The sequence below is a fragment of the Pseudophryne corroboree genome, chromosome 11 (genome assembly GCF_028390025.1).
Source record: "Pseudophryne corroboree isolate aPseCor3 chromosome 11, aPseCor3.hap2, whole genome shotgun sequence".
Taxonomy (NCBI): Eukaryota; Metazoa; Chordata; class Amphibia; order Anura; family Myobatrachidae; genus Pseudophryne; species Pseudophryne corroboree.
The window spans coordinates 18,451,311-18,475,850 of record NC_086454.1 but is presented as its reverse complement, the minus strand read 5'-3'; the positions used below and the strand labels follow the sequence as shown (position 1 = coordinate 18,475,850).

At 49.2% G+C, this 24,540-nt stretch overlaps 1 protein-coding gene across 1 annotated transcript in view; it reads left to right on the top strand.

Annotated features, from left to right (window-relative positions):
- Positions 1-3,919: 3,919 nt before the first annotated feature.
- Positions 3,920-24,540, top strand: part of LOC134970329 (tumor necrosis factor receptor superfamily member 1A-like) — a 100,128-nt gene continuing 79,507 nt past the window's right edge. The window contains exon 1 of the mRNA XM_063946326.1: positions 3,920-3,997. The gene's annotated coding sequence lies outside the window, so the exon portion shown is untranslated. The remainder of the gene's footprint in view (positions 3,998-24,540) is intronic.

The window sequence follows — 24,540 nt, the reverse complement described above, 5'->3', positions numbered from 1 at the left end:
TTGGAATGTTTAGAATCCAACCGTGCTGTTGTAGCACTTCCCGAGATAGTGCTACCCCGACTAACAACTGCTCCTTGGACCTTGCCTTTATCAGGAGATCGTCCAAGTACGGGATAATTAAAACTCCCTTTTTTCGAAGGAGTATCATCATTTCTGCCATTACCTTGGTAAATACCCTCGGTGCCGTGGACAGCCCAAACGGCAGCGTCTGGCATTGGTAATGACAATCCTGTACCACAAATCTGAGGTACTCCTGGTGAGGATGGTAAACGGGGACATGCAGGTAAGCATCCTTGATGTCCAGGGATACCATGTAATCCCCCTCGTCCAGACTTGCAATAACCGCCCTGAGCGATTCCATCTTGAACTTGAATTTTTTTATATATGTGTTCAAGGATTTCAAATTTAAAATGGGTCTCACCGAACCGTCCGGTTTGGGTACCACAAACATTGTGGAATAGTAACCCCGTCCTTGTTGAAGTAGGTGCACCTTGACTATCACCTGCTGGGAATACAGCTTGTGAATTGCCTCTAGCACAGCCTCCCTGCCTGAGGGGGTTGTCGGCAAGGCATATTTGAGGAAACGGCGGGGGGGGAGACGTTTCGAATTCCAGCTTGTACCCGAGATACTATTTGAAGGATCCAGGGATCCACCTGTGAGCGAGCCCACTGATCGCTGAACTTTTTGAGGCGGCCCCCCACCGAACCTGGCTCCGCCTGTGGAGCCCCACCGTCATGCGGCGGACTTGGAGGAAGCGGGGGAGGACTTTTGTTCCTGGGAACCGGCTGTTTGTTGCAGTTTTTTCCCCTACCTCTGCCTCTGGGCAGAAAGGACCCGCCTTTACCCCACTTGCTTTTCTGGGGCCGAAAGGACTGTACCTGATAATACGGCACTTTCTTAGGTTGTGAGGGAACATGGGGCAAAAAAGCTGACTTCCCAGCTGTTGCTGTGGAAACTAGGTCTGAGAGACCATCCCCGAATAACTCCTCACCCTTATAAGGCAAAACTTCCATGTGCCTTTTAGAATCTGCATCCCCTGTCCACTGCCGAGTCCATAAGCCTCTTCTGGCAGAAATGGACATTGCACTTATTTTAGATGCCAGCCGGCAGATCTCCCTCTGTGCATCTCTCATGTATAAGACTGAGTCTTTAATATGCTCTATGGTTAGCAATACAGTGTCCCTGTCTAGGGTGTCAATGTTTTCCGACAGGGAGTCTGACCACGCAGCTGCAGCACTGCACATCCATGCTGAAGCAATAGCTGGTCTCAGTATAATGCCTGAGTGTGTATATACAGACTTCAGGATCGCTTCCTGCTTTCTATCAGCAGGCTCCTTTAGGGCGGCCGTATCCGGAGACGGTAGTGCCACCTTCTTTGACAAGCGTGTGAGCGCTTTATCCACCCTAGGGGGTGTCTCCCAACGTGACCTATCCTCTGGAGGGAAAGGGTACGCCATTAGTAACTTTTTAGAAATTACCAATTTTTTATCGGGAAAAGCCCACGCTTCTTCACACACTTCATTTAATTCTTCAGACAGGGGAAAAACCACTGGTAGTTTTTTCTCCCCAAACATAATACCCTTTTTTGTGGTACCTGGGGTAATATCAGAAATGTGTAATACCTCTTTCATTGCCTCAATCATGTAACGAGTGGCCCTATTGGACATTAAATTAGTCTCTTCGTCGTCGACACTGGTATCAGTATCCGTGTCGACATCTGTGTCTGCCATCTGAGGTAGCGGGCGCTTTAGAGCCCCTGATGGCCTTTGAGACGTCTGGGCAGGCACGAGCTGAGAAGCCGGCTGTCCCGCATTTGGCATGTCGTCAAATTTTTTATGTAAGGAGTCGACACTTGCACGTAATTCCTTCCATAAGTCCATCCACTCAGGTGTCTGCCCCGCAGGGGGTGACATCACATTTATAGGCATCTGCTCCTCCTCCACATAAGCCTCCTCATCAAACATGTCGACACAGCCGTACCGACACACCGCACACACACAGGGAGTGCTCTGACAGAGGACAGGACCCCAGGAAGCCCTTTGGGGAGACAGAGAGAGAGTATGCCAGCACACACCAGAGCGCTATATAATACAGGGACTAACTGAATTATATCCCCTTATAGCTGCTATAATTATTATACTGCGCCTAAATTTAGTGCCCCCCCCCCCCCCCCTCTTTTTTACCCTTCTGTAGTGTAGACTGCAGGGGAGAGCCAGGGAGCTTCCTTCCAGCGGAGCTGTGAGGGAGAAATGGCGCCAGTGTGCTGAGGGAGATAGCCCCGCCCCTTTTTCGGCGGACTTCTCCCGTGTTTTTGAAACTCTGGCAGGGGTATTAATTTACACCTATATAGCCTCTGGGGCTATATATGGTGTAGATTTGCCAGCCAAGGTGTGTAATATTGCCCTCAGGGCGCCCCCCCCCCCAGTGCCCTGCACCCACCAGTGACCGGAGTGTGAGGTGTACATGAGGAGCAATGGCGCACAGCTGCAGTGCTGTGCGCTACCTTGGTGAAGACTGAAGTCTTCTGCCGCCGATTTTCCGGACCATCTTCTTGCTTCTGGCTCTGTAAGGGGGACGGCGGCGCGGCTCTGGGACCGAACATCAAGGTCGGGTCCTGCGGTCGATCCCTCTGGAGCTAATGGTGTCCAGTAGCCTAAGAAGCCCAAGCTAGCTGCAAGCAGGTAGGTTCGCTTCTTCTCCCCTTAGTCCCTCGTTGCAGTGAGCCTGTTGCCAGCAGGTCTCACTGTAAAATAAAAAACCTAAAATAAACTTTCTTTCTAGGAGCTCAGGAGAGCCCCTAGTGTGCCTCCAGCTCGGCCGGGCACAATATTCTAACTGAGGTCTGGAGGAGGGTCATAGTGGGAGGAGCCAGTGCACACCAGGTAGTCTAAAAGCTTTCTTTTAGTTGTGCCCAGTCTCCTGCGGAGCCGCTATTTCCCATTGTCCTTACGGAGTTCCCAGCATCCACTAGGACGTCAGAGAAATATGTGTATATATATATATATATATATATATATATACATACACACACACACACATACATACTCTAAGTATATACATTTCTTACTAACTTTCATGTCCTCAACCCCTGACGCATCGCATTCTGCATACGATACATCCCGTCACTCATTGCAAGAATAGCGGCGTTTATAAACATTGTAAAAGGACAGCTGGGATCGGTATGGGATCCCGGCGGTCAGGAGATCGATGCCGGGATCACGACAGGCGAAATTCCAGCAGTGAGCGCAGCGTGTCCCCTCGCGGGCTCTCCACGCATCGCACAATATTATATCCCCCCTCGGGTGGTGGCGCATACCACCACCCAAGGGTGAATTATGGGCTTGTGTCGGTATTCCGACTGCCGGCATTTCTCCAGGTGCCGGGATGTTAACAGCATACCGGACAGCTCTCCCGATAAGAGCTGTCTTTCGCAATAGAAGGACTTCCAGGTTTAGGATCCAGATGTCATTCAGCAGACGCTGCGGGCGGAGGGAAGGGGGTAGGTGGGGGTGCTGGGAATCACGTAAAGAAGACAATAGGCTTCTATAGGGTAATGCCCTCTAAAGAAGATATGCTTACCATACTATCCCTTTAAACCGGGACACTCACGGAATACACAGGTTCTGTGACTGATAAAAACCAGGTGAAATTCCGGCTTGAAGTCAGCAGCCCCAGCACCTGTGTAATTCATTAGTGCCCCGCATCATGGTATGGTAAGTCTATGTAATGAGAGCATTGCCCAGCATATGCGGTAAGCGGCCACACTTCAGCATTGGTGCATCCTGCGCACGGGAACACAGCTGCGAGCGCATTAGCATACATCACTGAATCAGGTCGCTGTCACTAACACCATGGCACACCAGCACTTGTAAGCGTGCTGCAGGTCTGGCGTATGGCGGTGTGTGCAGGTGGTGGAAATGGCTGCATAATTACAGACAGAACAATTGTACCACTCAGCACTTGCCAGGAAGGGGCGCCAGAGGACAAATCCTTCATGTACGACAGCATACCTCAGTCCCAACTGTCCAGATTTTGGCGGGACAGTCCAGATTTTTACGGTCTGTCCCGCTGTCCCACCAGCAGGTCGCAGTGTCCCACGGGTGGGGGGCATTTGGGAGATTTCCCCCCCCTCCCCTCCCCTCCCTTCCCCTCCCCTCCCCTCCCTTCCCCTCCCCTCCCTTCCCCTCCCCCTCCCCTCCCCCTCCCCCTCCCCCCTCCCTTCCCTCCCCTTCCCCCTCCCTTCCCTCCCCTGTCACTCGCTGCTCCGAGTAAAGCAGCGGTGAATAGACGCTGTTGCGCATGCGCACAGTGTCCATTCACGGCAGAGCTGGGCAGGGGGCGTGGCCAGCAGCTCTCTGAGCGCTGTTCATGACCCCATAATGACGAAATCGGGGGCGTGGCTTGCGATCGCGGGCGCTTGCCGCGAGGCCACGCCCTCTCCGGTAGGCCACACCCCTGATGCGCTACGTTGGTAGGTGCTAAGACGACAGGGACTTTTTTACTCCCCTCCCAAACACCTACCTAGACTATATAAGCAGCTTTCTAGCAGGACCTTGTCATTCTAAGTAGTTTTCTTAGGAAGAGGAGTTGTTGGATTAACAAGTGGAAAAGTATTTGCAGTGGTGTTGTTGGATGGGCTCGCAAATGTAAGTGATCAAGTCCCATATATATATATATATATATATATTTATACTATTCCTGCAGAGGCTTTTTAGAAATTAATAATTTTAAAGTACCTATCAGTGTGTCTTATTAGATTTACCTGAGGCGCTATCCTTTTTATATCTATCTATCTCTATCAGATATTAATATATATATATATATATATATATATATATATATATATATATATATATATATATATATATATATATATATATATAATTTATCTCTTTGTGTGGATGTATGATACATGGTTGCCGTAAACTAGTAACTAACTTACAAAGCACAGAGCCCCAGAGTGAGTGAGTGCACCATCCTGGAGAAGTACTACAGGTGCCAGCATGCCCTACCATTGTATGTGTGTAAAATGTATCAGAGTGCAGAGGAGAGGGATAATTCCATGAGGTTATCTGATCTGGGTGGCAGGGCATGCTGGTCTCTGTAGTTACACACCGGATGGGGAGTGTGGTGTTACTGACCTGTATATCAGTGATTACAGGGAACCCCCCACCCAGCACTCTGTAAATACAGGTTACCTGCTCTCACCTGGTCAGCGCAGGGGGATGATCACACAGGTGTAGTATGGTATGACATTCGGCATACTGAAGACCACCCGATCACACACCTGTCCCTGGACTTTCTCGGTGGTTTTTAGAGGCGATGAATGATTATACCGCACGTTTCTGGCTGATCGCACTTCTCTTTTCTTGGTTTTATTTTGTTACATGTGGGTAAAAAAAAAATCCAGTTTTTTTTTTCTTCAATGACTATAAATTAGGGTTAATGTTACAGCTCCAAATATAATCCCAAACTATATCCTGAGTGGGGAGTAATGTCCCAGCTGGTTCCCCAGTGCCCGTCACCCTCATGAATCCAGTCTAGATGGGATGTAATTCCAATTCTCCATTTTAGGGACCTGTCCTGTGTGTCGGCATTTTGTTTTTGTGTCGTGTGTGTGTGTGTGTGTGTGTGTGTCTCCTAAAACAAAACTATTCTCGCAGAATTTCTTTTCCGACGTCAATAAGCTGCAGAGGACAAACAGCGGTGTCCTTTATAGCGCCTTATTCCTGGTGTAATACAGGGAGTCCATTGTAGGAAAGGGCGTGTTACTCAGTTTGCTTAAGTTATTGGCACATTCCCTCTTCCAACATACACTTTTTTTTTTTTTTTTTTTTAATTTACTTTATTTTTATAATAAGATTTTACTTACCGATAAATCTATTTCTCGTAGTCCGTAGTGGATGCTGGGACTCCTTAAGGACCATGGGGAATAGCGGCTCCGCAGGAGACAGGGCACAAAATAAAAGCTTAAGGATCAGGTGGTGTGCACTGGCTCCTCCCCCTATGACCCTCCTCCAAGCCTCAGTTAGGATACTGTGCCCGGACGAGCGTACATAATAAGGAAGGATATTGAATCCCGGGTAAGACTCATACCAGCCACACCAATCACACCGTACAACTTGTGATCTGAACCCAGTTAACAGTATGATAAACGCAAAGGAGCCTCTGAAAAGATGGCTCACAACAATAATAACCCGAATTTTTGTAACAATAACTATATACAAGTATTGCAGACAATCCGCACTAGGGATGGGCGCCCAGCATCCACTACGGACTACGAGAAATAGATTTATCGGTAAGTAAAATCTTATTTTCTCTGACGTCCTAGTGGATGCTGGGACTCCTTAAGGACCATGGGGATTATACCAAAGCTCCCAAACGGGCGGGAGAGTGCGGATGACTCTGCAGCACCGAATGAGAGAATTCCAAGTCCTCTTTTGCCAGGGTATCAAATTTGTAGAATTTTACAAACGTGTTTTCCCCCGACCACGTAGCTGCTCGACAGAATTGTAATGCCGAGACCCCTCGGGCAGCCGCCCAAGATGAGCCCACCTTCCTTGTGGAATGGGCCTTAACAGATTTAGGCTGTGGCAGGCCTGCCACAGAATGAGCAAGTTGAATTGTGTTACAAATCCAACGAGCAATCGTCTGCTTAGAAGCAGGGGCACCCAACTTGTTGGGTGCATATAGTATCAACAGCGAGTCAGATTTTCTGACTTCAGCCGTCCTTGAAATGTATATTTTTAAGGCTCTGACAACGTCCAACAACTTGGAGTCCTCCAAGTCGCCAGTGGCCGCAGGCACCACAATAGGTTGGTTCAGGTGAAACGCTGATACCACCTTAGGGAGAAAATGCGGACGAGTCCTCAGTTCTGCCCTATCCGAATGGAAGATTAGATAAGGGCTTTTATAAGATAAAGCCGCCAATTTAGATACTCTCCTGGCGGAAGCCAGGGCCAGTAACATAGTCACTTTCCATGTGAGATATTTAAAATCCACCTTTTTCAATGGTTCAAACCAATGGGATTTGAGGAAATCTAAAACTACATTTAGATCCCACGGTGCCACCGGAGGCACCACAGGAGGCTGTATATGCAGTACTCCTTTAACAAAAGTCTGTACCTCAGGAACTGAGGCCAATTCTTTTTGGAAGAATATTGACAGGGCCGAAATTTGAACCTTAATAGATCTCAATTTGAGACCCATAGACAATCCTGATTGTAGGAAATGTAGGAAACGACCCAGTTGAAATTCCTCCGTCGGAACACTCCGATCCTCGCACCACGCGACATATTTTCGCCAAATGCGGTGATAATGTTTCGCGGTGACTTCCTTCCTTGCCTTAATCAAGGTAGGAATGACTTCTTCTGGAATGCCTTTCCCTTTTAGGATCTGGCGTTCAACCGCCATGCCGTCAAACGCAGCCGCGGTAAGTCTTGAAAGAGACAGGGACCCTGTTGTAGCAGGTCCCTTCTCAGAAGTAGAGGGCACGGGTCGTCCGTGACCAACTCTTGAAGTTCCGGGTACCAAGTCCTTCTTGGCCAATCCGGAGCCACTAGTATTGTTCTTACTCCTCCTCACCGTATAATCTTCAATACCTTTGGTATGAGAGGCAGAGGAGGAAACACATATACTGATTTGTACACCCAAGGTGTTACCAGTGCGTCCACAGCTATTGCCTGTGGATCTCTTGACCTGGCGCAATACTTGTCCAGTTTCTTGTTGAGGCGAGACGCCATCATGTCTACCATTGGTCTTTCCCAACAGTTTATTAGCATGTGGAAGACTTCTGGATGAAGACCCCCCTCTCCCGGGTGAATATCGTGTCTGCTGAGGAAGTCTGCTTCCCAGTTGTCCACGCCCGGGAAGAACACTGCTGACAGTGCTATTACGTGATTCTCCGCCCAGCGAAGAATCTTGGCAGCTTCTGCCATTGCACTCCTGCTTCTTGTGCCGCCCTGTCTGTTTACATGGGCGACCGCCCTGATGTTGTCCGACTGAATCAACACCGGTTTTCCTTGCAGGAGTGGTTCCGCCTGGCTTAGAGCATTTTAGATTGCTCTTAGTACCAGAATGTTTATGTGAAGAGACTTTTCCAGGTTCGTCCATACCCCCTGGAAGTTTCTTCCTTGTGTGACTGCTCCCCAACCTCTCAGGCTGGCGTCCGTGGTCACCAGGATCAAATCCTGTATGCCGAATCTGCGGCCCTCCAATAGATGAGCCTTTTGCAACCACCACAGAAGATATACCCTTGTCCTTGGCGACAGGGTTATTCGCAGGTGCATCTGAGGATGCGACCCTGACCATTTGTCCAACAGATCCCTTTGGAAAATTCTTGCATGGAATCTGCCGAATGGAATTGCTTCGTAAAAAGCCACCATTTTTCCCAGGACTCTTGTGCATTGATGTACAGACACCTTTCCTGGTTTTAGGAGGTTCCTGACAGGTCGGATAACTCCTTGGCTTTTTCCTCGGGAAGAAAAACCTTTTTCTGAACCGTGTCCAGAATCATCCCTAGGAACAGCAGACGTATCGTCGGAAAACAGCTGCGATTCTTGGAATATTTAGAATCCAGTCGTGCCGTCGAAGAACTACTTTAGATAGTGCTCTTCCGACCTCCAACTGTTCTCTGGAACTTGCCCTTTTTAGGTCGTGCAAGTAAGGGATAATTTAGATGCCTTTTTTCTTTGAAGAAACATCTTTTCGGCCATTACCTTGGTAAAAAGGCCCGGGGTGCCGTGGATAATTCAAACGGCATCGTCTGAAACTGATATTGACAGTTCTGTACCACGAACCAGAGGTACCCTTGATGAGAAGGACAAAATTTGGACATGGAGGTAATCCTTGATGTCCAGGGACACCATATAGTCCCCTTTTTTCCGGTTCGCTATCACTGCTCTGAGTGACTTTATCTCGATTTGAACCTTTTATGTAAGTGTTCAAAACATTTTAGATTTAGACTATGTGTCACCAAGCCGTCTGGCTTCAGTACCACAATATAGTGTGGAAAAATAATACCCTTTTCCTTGTCGTAGGAGGGGTACTTTGATTATCACCTGCTGGATATACAGCTTGTGAATTGTTTCCAATGCTGCCTCCCTGTCGGAGGGAGCCGTTGGTAAAGCAGACTTCAGGAACCTGCGAGGAGAAGATGTCTCGACTCTCCAATCTTTACCCCTGGGATAATACTCGTACGATCTAGGGGTCAACTTGCGAGTGATCCCACTGCGCCCTGAGACTCTTGAGACTACCCCCCCACCTTGAGTCCGCTTGCACGGCCCCAGCGTCATGCTGAGGACTTGGCAGACGCGGTGGAGGGCTTCTTTTCCTGGGAAAGGGCTGCCTGCTGCAGTCTACTTCCCTTACCTCTATGTCTGGGCAGATATGACTGGCCTTTTGCCTGCATGCCCTCATGGGAAAGGAAAGATTGAGGCTGAAAAGACGGTGTCTTTTTTAGCTGAGATGTAACTTGGGGTAAAAAAGGTTGGATTTCCCAGCTGTTGCTGTGGTCCCCAGGTCCGATGGACCGACCCCCAAATAACTCCTTCCCTTTATACAGCAATACTTCCATCTGCCGTATGGGATCTGTATCACCTGACCACTGTCGTGTCCCTGACATCTTCTGGGAGATATGGACAACGCACTTATCTTGATGCCAGAGAGCAAATATCCCTCTGTGCATCTCACATACATATATATAGAATGCATCCTATTAAATGCTCTACATGAATAAAATATTTTCAGTCAGGGAATCCGACCAAGCCAACCCAGCACTGCATCTCCAGGCTGATGGCGATCGCTGGTCGCAGTATAACCACCGTATGTGTGTATATACTTTTTAGGATATTTTTCCAGCTTCCTATCAGCTGGCTCCTTGAGGGCGGCCGTATCTGGAGACGGTAACGCCACTTGATAAGCGTGTGAGCGCCTTATCACCCTAAGGGGTGTTTCCCAACGTACCCTAATTTCTGGCGGGAAAGGGTATAACGCCAATATTTGCTATCGGGGTAACCCTACGCATCATCACACACTTCATTTTATTTTATCTGATTCAGGAAAAACTACAGGTAGTTTTTTCCACTCCCACATAATACCCTTTCTTGTGGTACTTGTAGTATCAGAAACACGTAACACCTCCTTCATTGCCCTTAACGTGTGGCCCTAATGAGAAATACGTTTGTTTATTCACCGTCGACACTGTATTCAGTGTCCGTGTCTGTGTCTGTGTCGACCGACTGAGGTAAATGGGCGTTTTTAAAAACCCCTGACGGTGTTTCTGAGACGCCTGGACCGGTCCTAATAGATTGTCGGCCGTCTCATGTCGTCAACCGACCTTGCAGCGTGTTGACATTCTCACGTAATTCTCTAAATAAGCCATCCATTCCGGTGTCGACTCCCTAGAGAGTGACATCACCATTACAGGCAATTTCTCCGCCTCCTCACCAACATCGTCCTCATACATGTCGACACACACGTACCGACACACAGCACACACACCGGGAATGCTCTGACAGAGGACAGGACCCACTAGCCCTTTGGGGAGACAGAGGGAGAGTCTGCCAGCACACACCAAAAACGCTATAATTATATAGGGACAACCTTATATAAGTGTTTCTCCCTTATAGCATCTTTTATATATATATACAATATCGCCAAAATCAGTGCCCCCCCTCTCTGTTTTAACCCTGTTTCTGTAGTGCAGTGCAGGGGAGAGCCTGGGAGCCTTCTCTCCAGCTTTTCTGTGAGAGAAAATGGCGCTGTGTGCTGAGGAGATAGGCCCCGCCCCTTTTACGGCGGGCTCGTCTCCCGCTATTTTTGAAGTTAGGCAGGGGTTAAATATCTCCATATAGCCTCTGTGGGCTATATGTGAGGTATTTTTTGCCTCTAATAAGGTTTTTATTTGCCTCTCAGAGCGCCCCCCCCAGCGCTCTGCACCCTCAGTGACTGTTGTGTGAAGTGTGCTGAGAGGAAAATGGCGCACAGCTGCAGTGCTGTGCGCTACCTTTATGAAGACTCAGGAGTCTTCAGCCGCCGATTTTGGACCTCTTCTCTCTTCAGCGTCTGCAAGGGGGCCGGCGGCGCGGCTCCGGTGACCATCCAGGCTGTACCTGTGATCGTCCCTCTGGAGCTAGTGTCCAGTAGCCAAGCAGCAAATCCACTCTGCACGCAGGTGAGTTCACTACTTCTCCCCTAAGTCCCTCGTTGCAGTGATCCTGTTGCCAGCAGGACTCACTGTAAAGTAAAAAACCTAAGCTAAACTTTCTCTAAGCAGCTCTTTAGGAGAGCCACCTAGATTGCACCCTTCTCGTTCGGGCACAAAATCTAACTGAGGCTTGGAGGAGGGTCATAGGGGGAGGAGCCAGTGCACACCACCTGATCCTTAAGCTTTTATTTTGTGCCCTGTCTCCTGCGGAGCCGCTATTCCCCATGGTCCTTAAGGAGTCCCAGCATCCACTAGGACGTCAGAGAAATTTTATTTACTAATTATTGGGTTTTAGAGCAGATAAAGCTATATTTTTTTAATTTTTTTTTTTTTTGATTGCTGCTATTTGCGGTAATTAGAAATTTATACATCACCTGAATATTCTATTCCTCATGTGCAGGGACAAGGGGTCCGAAAGGAACTCCTCCCTGCACTGCTTAAGTGAAATGATTGCAAAATAATGATTACCCTTCTCCTTTGGGAACTTTTGAGAAAGCCTGTCAGGGAGATTGTGAAAGTAACGCCTGTCAGTGCAGTGCGGACACGCGCTGCTACATCTAAGAGGAGTGTCATAAATATGGCTTAAGGCTAGTACACACGTTCTCATTTTCCCCGAGGTGTTTGCTGAGTGATCTATCAGTGACCGCCCAGCGCACATCTCGCCCCCCCCCATTACCCCCCTGCTCAGAACAGCGCGATGTGTGCTGAGGAACGAGGGGGCGCTCATTTCACCCAGTGGGAGAAATGAGCGATGTGCTAGATTGTGCCAATCTGGCACCGGCGATAGCGTCGCGCATTTCTGTCGCCGGCACCCCTACACACGGAGCGATGTGTTCTTAATTTCTAAGCAATCTAGTCTAATTGCTTAGAAATGAAGTGAACATCGCTCCGTGTGTACCCCCCTTAACATACATATGTAAATGAGCCCCAAAGTTAGTAAGATCTACTCGTTGAAGAAAAGACACTGATATTTTGCAGGATGTGTTTGTGTATTGTGTTTTACAAGAGGTTCCATATACTGTAAGTGGCCACAGAAAACCTTATATAAAATGCATGTAGCCATAGGGATCATTGTGCCTTATACCTAATGCAGGGAAATGGCGCAGATGAGCTCATTTGAATGTATGTATCTCTGATTTCATTTTTTTACCCCAAGAATGTAACCGCTGTATAATGGGGGTAAGAGGGAATCAGGGAGATTTCTGGTCTATTCAGGGAGTCAGGGAGATTGCTGCTATTTTAGGGAGTCTCCTGCAGAATAAGGGAGGGTAGGCAACTATGCTTTGGGTTTCTACGAATGCGCGATCTGATGATGATGCACGTGCGGCGGTTACTGCTGGGGAGGGGTTTGGTCATTTCTGCGATCTGTAGCCTCTTACCCTTTTCACATCGCATTAAAAACCCGGTATATTGCAGAGATTTAGCCGTGTCAACTCGGATCGAGCTGCAATGTGAAAACGCCATAGTGAATTTACTGGGTCCAACAACCCGGTATTCCAACCCATGTTAGAAGGATCCTACACGGTTCGGACGTGATTCATTTGGCAGAGTGAAAGCCTCAGACCCGGTATATTCAACCCTGGAATCTTTATAAGGAGGTGACAGACTGTCTCCCTGCATGATGTCACCAGCCTGAACCCAGAAACAACAGGCAGCGCTCTGTAAACAGCGGCTGAGCTTTTATACAGCAGTCACAGTGCATTCAAAATATGGCGACCTGGAGAGATAGCGAAGTCAGGGAGTTGTTGAGGATTAGAGGGGAGGCTGAAATCGCCTGTAAAGGATGCAATAACCTATACCAGGCATTCCCAACCGCGGTCCTCAAGGCACACCAACAGTGAAGGTTTTAGTGATATCCAGGCTTCAGCACAGATGGTTAAATCAAAATAACTGAGGTTATAATTAAGTCACCTGTGTTCAAGCCTGGATATCACTAAAACCTGCACTGTTAAGGGCCCTACACACTAAAAGATTATCTGTCCAATCTGGCTGATTGGAAAGAAAATCTGGCAATGTATGGGAGCAAATGGCAATTCACTATTTTGCTCTCAAACATTGGAAAACAGACAAAAATGGACTTTAAGACAAATTGGTTAAGTTTGTTTCATTAAACCAATTTATCTGAACTGTTTTTGTCCATTTTCTTGATTTTGGTAGCAAATTGTTGATTGTAATTTGCGCCCAACCATTGCCAGATTTTCTTTCCAATCAGCCAGATTGGACAGATAATCTTTAAGTGTGTAGGGCCTTTTAGTGTTCCTTGAGGACTGCGGTTGGGAAACACTGACCTATACAAACACAGCTAAGACTATCACAAAGTCTCTACAGACATGTGCTGTGTCGGCCATTCATTCCTGCACTCCCCAGCGCCTCCTTTCACTGTGAAACGTCATACGTGAGACAGAAAAGTCCATTTAAAGTGACATCACACTGTTTTAAACTGGTGAACCGTGGTTCAGTGTGAAAAGCACCAACCCGGGAATAACATGGTAATAACCCGGCTCCAAAATGCGATGTGAAAGGGGTATAGCTTGGTCGGACGCGTGTTCAAAAGCCGTGTCCTTACCGGGTTTGCGATGTGAAAGCTTTAGAAGGGGTCTGCAGCAGATATTCTAAATATTTGCGGGTATTCCCAACAACAGGAGTTCTGGGACAATATTCTGCAACTACTTGATAAATAATCTGCTACAACTGCCAGAAAGTAGGGCAGTACGGATGGTGTAATGGTTAACATTAACAACTCACATCACTGAGGTCTTGGGTTCAATTCCCACCACGGTCCTAACTGTGTGGAGTTTGTATGTTCTCCTCGTGCTTATGTGGGTTTCCCTTGTCAGACTTGCCTACTCTCCCAGATTCTGCAGGAGACTCCCGGTTTCTCGAGTAGTCCCCCGCAGCCCCGGAAGAGTGGGCACCCCTCCCACATTCTTCCCACTTCCTAGGAAAGTGGGCAGAGTGGGGAGCTAAATAGTGCTGAATCGAGGACCCGACGGAGGGGGCGGGGCTTAACAGTGTCATATGTTAATCGCGTCATCGAAGCTCCGCCCATATTCAAATACTGCCCAATCGTGGTATTTGCTTGTGCAGTAGGCAGGGCCTAATGATGCTATTAGCCCCGCCTCCGTCACCGCCTACTTGCTTCTCCTCTCCGAGTATCTCCCGAAGAGGAGAGAAGAAAAGTAGGTAAGTATGTCCCTTGTGTTCTCAGGTTTCCTCCCACTCTCCAAAAAAGAATATTTCTCTGACGTCCTAGCGGATGCTGGGGACTCCGTAAGGACCATGGGGAATAGACAGGCTCCGCAGGAGACTGGGCACTCTATAGAAAGATTTAGGACTATCTGGTGTGCACTGGCTCCTCCCCCTATGACCCTCCTCCAAGCCTCAGTTAGATTTCTGTGCCCGGCCGAGCTGGATGCACACTAGGGGCTCTCCTGAGCTCCTAGAAAGAAAGTATAGTTTAGGTTTTTTATTTTACAGTGAGACCTGCTGGCAACAGGCTCACTGCAGCGAGGGACTAAGGAGAGAAGAAGCGAACCTACCTAACTGGTGGTAGCTTGGGCTTCTTAGGCTACTGGACACCATTAGCTCCAGAGAGATCGAACACAGGACCCGACCTCGTCGTCCGTTCCGGGAGCCGCGCCGCCGTCCCCCTTACAGAGCCAGAAGCAAGAAGGTCCGGAAAATCGGCGGCTGAAGACTTCTGTCTTCTCCAAGGTAGCGCACAGCACTGCAGCTGTGCGCCATTGCTCCTCATGCACACCACACACTGCGGTCACTGATGGGTGCAGGGCGCTGGGGGGGGCGCCGGGAGCGCCCTGAGCAGCAATATTAACACCTTGGCTGGCAAATTAACACCATATATAGCCCCAGGGGCTATATAGGTGTATATTAACCCCTGCCAGAAACGATAAAATAGCGGGAGAAAGCCCGCCGAAAAAGGGGCGGAGCCATCTCCCTCAGCACACTGGCGCCATTTTCCCTCACAGCTCCGCTGGAAGGATCGCTACCTGGCTCTCCCCTGCAGTCCTGCACTACAGAAAGGGTAAAAAAGAGAGGGGGGGGGCACAATTTAGGCGCAGTATATATATTATATAGGCAGCTATAAGGGAAAACACTCTGTATAGGTGATATCCCTGTGTTATATAGCGCCCTGGTGTGTGCTGGCATACTCTCCCTCTGTCTCCCCAAAGGGCTTTGTGGGGTCCTGTCCTCTGTAAGAGCATTCCCTGTGTGTCGGTACTGCTGTGTCGACATGTATGATGAGGATAATGATGTGGAGGCGGAGCAAATGCCTGTGAATGTGATGTCACCCCCTGCGGGGTCGACACCAGTGTGGATGGACTTATGGAAGGAATTACGTGACAGTGTCAGCTCCTTACATAAAAGGTTTGACGACATAGGACAGCCGGCTACTCAGCTTGTGCCTGTCCAAGCGTCTCAAATGTCATCAGGGGCTGTTAAACGCCCGTTACCTCAGATGACAGATACAGATGTCGACACGGATACCGACTCCAGTGTCGACGATGATGAGACGAGAGTACCCTCCAATAGATCCACCCGTTACATGATTGAGGCAATGAAAAATGTATTACACATTTCTGATGATACCCCAGGTACCACAAAAAAGGGTATTATGTTTGGTGAGAAAACTACCAGTAGTTTTTCCTGCATCTGACTAATTAAATGAGGTGTGTGAGGAAGCGTGGACTTCCCCAGATAAGAAATTGATAATTTCTAAACGATTAGTGGCAGCGTACCCTTTCCCGCCAGAGGATAGGTCACGCTGGGAAACACCCCCTAGGGTAGATAAAGCGCTGACATGCTTATCAAAGAAGGTGGCACTACCGTCTCCGGATACGGCCGCCCTAAAAGAACCTGCTGATAGAAAGCAGGAAAATACCCTAAAAGCTATATACACACACACACTGGCCTTATATTGAGACCTGCTATTGCATCGGCTTGGAAGTGCAGTGCTGCAGCTGCGTGGTCAGATTCCCTGTCGGAAAACATTGATACCATGGATAGGGACAATATTTTGCTGACGATTGACCATATAAAAGACGCGGTCTTATACATGCGTGATGCACAGAGGGATATTTGCCGGCTGGCATCAAAAATAAGCGCTATGTCCATTGCCGCCAGAAGGGGGTTATGGACTAGGCAATGGTCAGGTGATGCCGACTCCAAGCGGCACATGGAAGTTTTACCCTATAAAGGGGTGGAACTTTTTGGGGAGGGTCTTTCAGACCTCGTTTCCACAGCTACTGCTGGGAAATCGACTTTTTTGCCACAGGCTACCCCACAGCAAAAGAAAGCACCGTATTATCAGGTACAGTCCTTTCGGCCCCAGAAAAATAAGAGGGCTAGAGGCTCATCCTTTCTGCCGAGGGGCAGAGGAAGGGGGAAAAAGCTGCAGCACACAGCTAGTTCCCAGGAGCAGAAGTCCTCCCCTGCGTCCGGTAAGTCCACAGCATGACGCTGGGGCTGCTCAGGCGGAACCGGGAACGGTGGGGGCACGTCTCAGGTTTTTCAGCACACAGTGGGCTCTCTCACAAGTGGATCCCTGGGTCCTTCAAGTAGTATCTCAGGGGTACAGGCTGGAATTCGAGACGTCTCCCCCCCCCCGCCGTTTCCTAAAATCTGCCTTACCGGCAACTCCCTCTCAGGGAGGCAGTGTTGGTGGCTATTCAAAAACTGTATTCACAGAAAGTGATTGTCAAGGTACCCCTCCTTCAGCAAGGAAAGGGTTACTACTCCACAATGTTTGTGGTACCGAAACCGGACGGTTCGGTGAGACCCATCTTAAATCTAAAATCCTTGAACACTTATATCAAAAGGTTCAAGTTCAAGATGGAATCGCTCAGGGCGGTTATTGCGAGCCTGGAGGAGGGGGATTACATGGTCTCCCTGGACATCAAGGATGCGTACCTGCATGTCCCCATTTACCCTCCGCACCAGGAGTACCTCAGATTTGTGGTACAGGACTGTCATTATCAGTTCCAGACGCTGCCGTTTGGGTTATCCACGGCACCGAGGGTCTTTACCAAGGTAATGGCTGAAATGATACTCCTTCGCAAGAAGGGTGTTTTAATTATCCCGTACTTGGACGATCTCCTGATAAAGGCGAGGTCCAAAGAACAGTTGGTAGTGGGGGTAGCACTTTCTCGGGAAGTGCTACAACAGCACAGCTGGATTCTCAATATTCCAAAGTCACAGCTGGTCCCGACGACACGTCTTCTGTTCCTGGGAATGTTTCTGGACACAGACCAGAAAAGAGTGTTTCTTCCGGTGGAAAAAGCCGAGGAATTGTCATCTCTGGTCAGAGACATCCTAAAACCAGGAAAAGTGTCGGTACATCAATGCACACGAGTCCTGGGAAAAATGGTGGCTTCATACGAAGCAATTCCATTCGGAAGGTTCCACGCAAGGACGTTCCAGTGGGACCTGTTGGACAAATGGTCCGGGTCCCATCTCCAGATGCAACAGCGGATAACCCTATTGTCAAGAACCAGGGTGTCGCTGCTGTGGTGGCTGCAGAGGGCTCATTTACTAGAGGGCCGCAGATTCGGAATACAGGACTGGGTCCTGGTGACAACGGATGCCAGCCTTCGGGGCTGGGGGGCAGTCACAAAGGGAAGAAATTTCCAAGGACTGGTCAAATCAGGAGATTTCTCTTCACATAAATATCCTGGAGCTGAGGGCCATTTACAATGCCCTAAGCCAGGCAAGACCCCTGCTTCAGAACCAGCCGGTACTGATCCAGTCAGACAACATCACGGCGGTCGCCCATGTAAACAGACAGGGCGGCACAAGAAGCAGGATGGCGATGGCAGAAGCCACAAGGATTCTCCGATGGGCAGAGAATCATGTGTTAGTACTGACAGCAGTGTTCATTCCGGGAGTGGACAACTGGGAAGCAGACTTCCTCAGCAGGCACGACCTCCACCCGGGAGAATGGGGACTTCATCCAGAAGTCTTCCAAATGCTGGTAAACCGGTGGGAAAAACCACAGGTAGACATGATGGCGTCCCGCCTCAACAAGAAGTTGAAAAGATATTGCGCCAGGTCAAGAGACCCTCAGGCGATAGCGGTGGACGCTCTAGTGACACCATGGGTGTACCAGTCTGTTTATGTGTTTCCTCCTCTACCTCTCAAACCCAAGGTACTGAGAATAATAAGAAGGCGAGGAGTGAAAACTATACTCGTGGTTCCGGATTGGCCAAGAAGAGCTTGGTACCCGGAACTTCAAGAGATGCTTGCAGAGGACCCTTGGCCTCTGCCGCTCAGACAAGACCTGCTGCAGCAGGGACCCTGTCTGTTCCAAGACTTACCGGATCCTAAAGGAAAAGGGTATTCCGGAGGAAGTCATCCCTACCCTGATCAAAGCCAGGAAGGATGTCACCGCAAGACATTATCACCGCATTTGGCGGAAATATGTTGCTTGGTGTGAGGCCATGAAGGCCCCGACGGAGGAATATCAACTGGGTCGATTCCTGCACTTCCTGCAAGCAGGGGTGACGTTGGGCCTCAAATTGGGGTCCATCAAGGTCCAGATTTCGGCTGTCGATTTTCTTCCAGAAAGAACTGGCTTCACTGCCTGAAGTTCAGACTTGTCAAAGGAGTTCTGCATATTCAGCCTCCTTTTGTGCCCCCAGTGGCACCTTGGGATCTCAATGTGGTTTTGGCATTCCTGAAATCACATTGGTTTGAACCACTTAAGACTGTGGATTTAAAATATCTCACGTGGAAAGTGGTCATGCTGTTGGCCCTGGCTTCGGCCAGGCGGGTTTCAGAATTGGCGGCTTTGTCTTGTAAAAGCCCTTATCTGATTTTCCATATGGATAGGGCAGAATTGAGGACTCGTCCTCAGTTTCTCCCGAAGGTGGTCTCCGCTTTTCACTTGAACCAACCTATTGTGGTGCCTGCGGCTACTAGGGACTTGGAGGATTCCAAGTTGCTGGACGTAGTCAGGGCCCTGAAAATTTATGTTTCCAGGACGGCTGGAGTCAGAAAAACTGACTCGCTGTTTATCCTGTATGCACCCAACAAGCTGGGTGCTCCTGCTTCTAAGCAGTCTATTGCGCGCTGGATTTGTAGCACTATTCAGCTGGCGCATTCTGCGGTAGGATTACCGCAGCATAAATCAATAAAAGCCCATTCCACAAGGAAGGTGGGCTCATCTTGGGCGGCTGCCCGAGGGGTCTCGGCTTTACAACTTTGCCGAGCTGCTACTTGGTCAGGGGCAAACACGTTTGCAAAATTCTACAAATTTGATACCCTGGCTGAGGACCTGGAGTTCTCTCATTCGGTGCTGCAGAGTCATCCGCGCACTCCCGCCCGTTTGGGAGCTTTGGTATAATCCCCATGGTCCTTACGGAGTCCCCAGCATCCACTAGGACGTCAGAGAAAATAAGATTTTACTCACCGGTAAATCTATTTCTCGTAGTCCGTAGTGGATGCTGGGCGCCCGTCCCAAGTGCGGATTGTCTGCAATACTTGTATATAGTTATTGTTACAAAAATCGGGTTTTGTTGTGAGCCATCTCTTCAGAGGCTCCAATTGTTATCATACTGTTAACCGGGGTTCCTATCACGAGTTATATGGTGTGGCTGGTATGAGTCTTACCCAGGATTCAAAAATCCTTCCTTATTGTGTCAGCTCTTCCGGGCACAGTGTCCTAACTGAGGCTTGGAGGAGGGTCATAGGGGGAGGAGCCAGTGCACACCAGATAGTCCTAAATCTTTCTATAGAGTGCCCAGTCTCCTGCGGAGCCCGTCTATTCCCCATGGTCCTTACGGAGTCCCCAGCATCCACTACGGACTACGAGAAATAGATTTACCGGTGAGTAAAATCTTATTATAACCTGGTAATAATAGGATGCAGCATTTTCCTGCTCTACATGGGTTCCAATAGATTGGCCGACATGTGTCAGGCTGAAAGGGTTAAAAATGTTGACATTTCGAAAAGGTCAATGATTGGCACACACGTATGGTCGACACAAGTTTTTTTGTGTGTGTGTGTGGGGGGGGGGTTGCATAGTTTTTCCACACTTCCACTGACTTAACATCCAAAAATCATGTTGACCATTTGTACCTGTCAACCTTACAAATTGTCTACCTTTAAACTGTCGACCCTGTGACCCTGTCTACATAATACATGTTGACCATATGGGGCTGAAATAATGACTAGCTGCTGTAGGTCGCATATACCGCACCTGCCCTAAAATCCCAACCCAGTCGTCAGGACGGACTATTTCTTACATGTCCTGCGTGTATGCAATAGTCCCCTCCCCCATCCTCGCACCCTTTTCCACAATGACAGTAATATTGTGTAACCGGCATCCATTCTGCGTGAGCACAGGGTGACTGGGATGGTCGGTAATCAGAGTCTGCGGGCACCGCTGCATGTGTGTGCGTAGTTGTTTGGATCTGTAAAGCCACCGGTGGGCGTCTCAGTACATCTCCAGGCAGCGTTAGCATATTCTCGCACAGCCGCCGCGTACAGGGTCACAGCTGTGATTGCATTAGCGTCCAACACTAATATCTATAATACTAATGCAACATGACTGAATACCTGCCTCAGCCCACACAGGGGTCTCTCCAGCCACCACACTTACCTTATTTGATGTCTTCTGGCTGTCTGCCGCTTTCCTCTGGCTGCACACTGCTGCGGCTCCTCTGCCAGTACTAGCGGGGCTGCATGATGTCATGACGTCACGCACGGTGCGCCACAATGATCAGCCACCACCATCGTAATACAGCTCATACTTACCTACTTTGTGGCTGCTCCCTCCGGGAGGGAGGGAGCAGCCAGGTCACACGAGAGGTCATCATAGCCACGCCCCCATGCCCACATTATTGGTATTGCAAATCGGGGGTGGGGCTCCAATGATGCGATTTAGCGCAATCTCATCATCCGCACCCTTTTTCTATGATGAAAGTGGTGGGGAGCCCCCCCTTTGCAGCGGTGGGAGGGCGAGTGAGCTGTGAGAGACTTGCCCATTTCCCCAGGGGGCCGGGAGTGCCACCTGATTTTCGGGAGCCTCCCGGGCTTTCCGGGAGAGTAGGCAAGTATGATACAGTTACAGCCCATAGTTACCGACATTCTGGCTGCTCTCTGCGGGAGAGAGCAGCCAGGTCGGCACAGAGGGCAGGCAGGGGAGGGGGTGGGCTGTAGGCGGGGCAGTGCGGAGCAAGGGCGGGGTCACAATGATGCAACCCTTAAGCCACGCCCCCGCACTGTAATGCCGCGGCATTACACTGCAGGAGGCGTGGCTATGATGACGCAATTCAGCAAGAATCGCGTCATTGACTGCCCGGACCGCCCACTTTACACACTAAGTGGGCGGACGGGCAGGGGGGACCCCGCAAATCGGGAGACTTGCCTGCTCTTCCGGGGGGGTCACCCGATTTTCGGGAGCCTCCCGGCCTTTCCGGGAGAGTAGGCAAGTATGATACAGCTACAGCCCAGAACTTGGACACCCAGCCTGCCCAGAAGCCCCTAGGCTTTTCAGGTGCTCTAAGGAAGGTGTAGCCAACCCTGGTCCACGAGAGCTACCATTTCACGTTTTCCAGGTCTCCTCACAGAATCGCAAGTTAAATAATTAGCTCCACCTGTGGATCTTTTAAAATGTGTCAGTGAGTAATGACTACACCTGTGCACCTGCTAGGTGACCTGGATAACGTGGCCACTTGGTAGCTCTCGAGGACCAGGGTCGGCTACCACTAAGGCATTTGCCTAAACTGCCTATGCCTAGGGCCAGCTCTGGTTTGAATCCAGATGGGGATGGCATGCAGAGCCCAAACTTCTATGGTAGCAGGGGGCGCAGTTGCAATAGGAGCCGCAGATGGAGGCAAGCCCGTTTCTAGGGCTGGGTAAGCCGCACAATCGCACTGGTAGCCTGCGGCCATGGCCATTGTCTATTTCAGACAATGAGGCGGCTGTATTAAGCCTGGAGAAGTGATAGATCAGTGATAAGTGGAAGGTGATAACGCACCAGCCAATCGGCTCCAATATGTAAATTGACAGTTAGGAGGTCCCAGTATTCCATGTGGTCTGACCATCTGCATGGAATACTGTTAAAGAAGTGCCACCCAAAATGGCTGCCTCCTCAGAGGAGACACTTCTAAAGGCTGTTAGAGGAGGCAGTGGCCATTTTGGGAGGGCTATTTACTAGACTGAGGAGGCAAACACGAACAACGCAACAATGTCAGGACCGCGGCGGCGGCATCAGACCCTGGCAATGATCAGGTAGTGTGGGGCATATTTGTAAGGGGCAATACTGTCTGTGAGGCATTATACTGTGTCAGGGTCATAACTGTGTGGGGCTTAATATGGTGTCAGGGGCATTACTGTGTGGGGCATCATTTGGTGCAAGGGACATTACTGTGTGGGGCTTAATATGGTATCAGCGGCATTACTGCGTGCGTTATAATAATATGGTGCTAGCGGCACTATAGTGTCTGTGTAACTGTCTTGCCCTGAAAGGCCACACCCACTGCAGTGAGACCACACCCCTTTTTGGCAAACTCTGGTTTGTATCTCAGTGCTGAGATACAGGCCAGAGGCCCAGATTTATCAAGCCTTGGAGAATGATAAATATAACACCCACTTTTACACCAAAATCCCAGGTCTGACCCAGGATTTGAACACTGTTCCAAGCCGGGTCAGACCGGGACTCCCCCCATTTATACCGCAGTGCCGATCCGGGATATTCCCGGATCGGCACCGTTCACACTGCACCCGGGTGCAGTGTCTTGTAGGCCAGCGCTTAGAGATGATGTCATCTCCAAGCGCCGGGAAACGCTGCAGAACAGCACTCCGGAGCATCTCACTGGGTGCAGGCATAGTAATCTGGAAGCTGCTGTACTGCCCCCAGCCTCCGGCGTTTCCAGGCTCCAGACATGGCGCTGCTGTCTGCTTAGAGAGCAGGTGCCATGTCCCCAGCTGCTGCATGGGAACCAGTATGGTGCGCCGTGTCCCCCAGCCTCCCAACACTGCGGTATGGGAGGTTTGCCATGCTGTAAATGGATGCAGAGTCGGCTGACCCGGCTTACCCATTTACACCGCCTCCTACCCGTCTTACCCATATCCAACCCTGCGTACAAGCTGGGTTGGATTCCCGGGAAAGTGGACCTGGGGTTTAGGAGAAGGACCCTTTTACACCACCTACAGTTCTGGGATTTTGCACGCTCCCGTGCAAAATCCCGGGATATTTAAGGTGGTGTAAAAGGGGTATAACAGTGATAAAGTACCAGCCAATCAGCTCCTAACTGACATGTCACCGGCTGTGTTTGAAAAATGACAATTGAGAGCTGATTGGTTGGTACTTTATCAGCGTGCTATTTATCACTCTCCATGACTTGATAAATCTGGGCCAGAGTGTGCTAAAAGCACCAGAGCAGAGACCGACGCCCCAGGCAAGACAGAGGAACTGCACAGTTCGTGACAGGTGCAGGGTGCTAGTACTATTAAAAAAATAAAATAACATTTCTAATTTTTAAGGTAAGAACTATAGTCCCTTTTATACAGAGTTGAAGTCACTCCTGTGTTTTCTATACATTATACATTAAGGTTTCCTGGGGCTTCTGTACGGTTTATACGTGAGGTAATTTGCACAGATCTGACTGAGTGAAATCTGCAGTGTTTGTTGTAGATTAAAATGTCACTTACTAATAGCAGAAAATGTACCAGGATTGTGCAAGAAGCTGTGATTGCCCCAGACACAGCCAAATCTAGATATATTACTGTGCGGCTGTGAGGGCAGAACCTTCCGTCAGGTGAGTCAGCACAACAAACACAACATACAGTATGGCCGTTTCTTGCCACTTACAGTCTGCAGAGAAGTTCTACCATTTACAGGAATTGCCGAGCTTCTTACCATGGCTGCCAAAACACCTGAGCAACTTCTGGTGAGGGTGAGTGTTGTTATTGTAGTGAATGTGGTATGAGGGTGCTGGTGAGTGAGGTCTAGTGAGTGTTATTATTGTAGTGAATGTGATGTGAGGGTGCTGGTGAGGTTGTGTGAGTGTTGTAGTGAATGTGGTATGAGGGTGCTGGTGAGGTTGTGTGAGTGTTATTGTAGTGAATGTGGTATGAGGGTGCTGGTGAGGTTGTGTGAGTGTTATTGTAGTGAATATAATAGTTGCCACTTGGATAAATAACAGGCATTTGGTGCCTTAAAACTATATTGTGCGAAAGAGGGAAGAACCGTGGAAGTGTTGCATACAATCTAATCACTATCAAGCTTCAATAGGTTAAACAAACAAATGCACTACTAAAAGTGTCTGCTAGTGATTAAAAAATATACATATATCTATATATAACTTGAGCC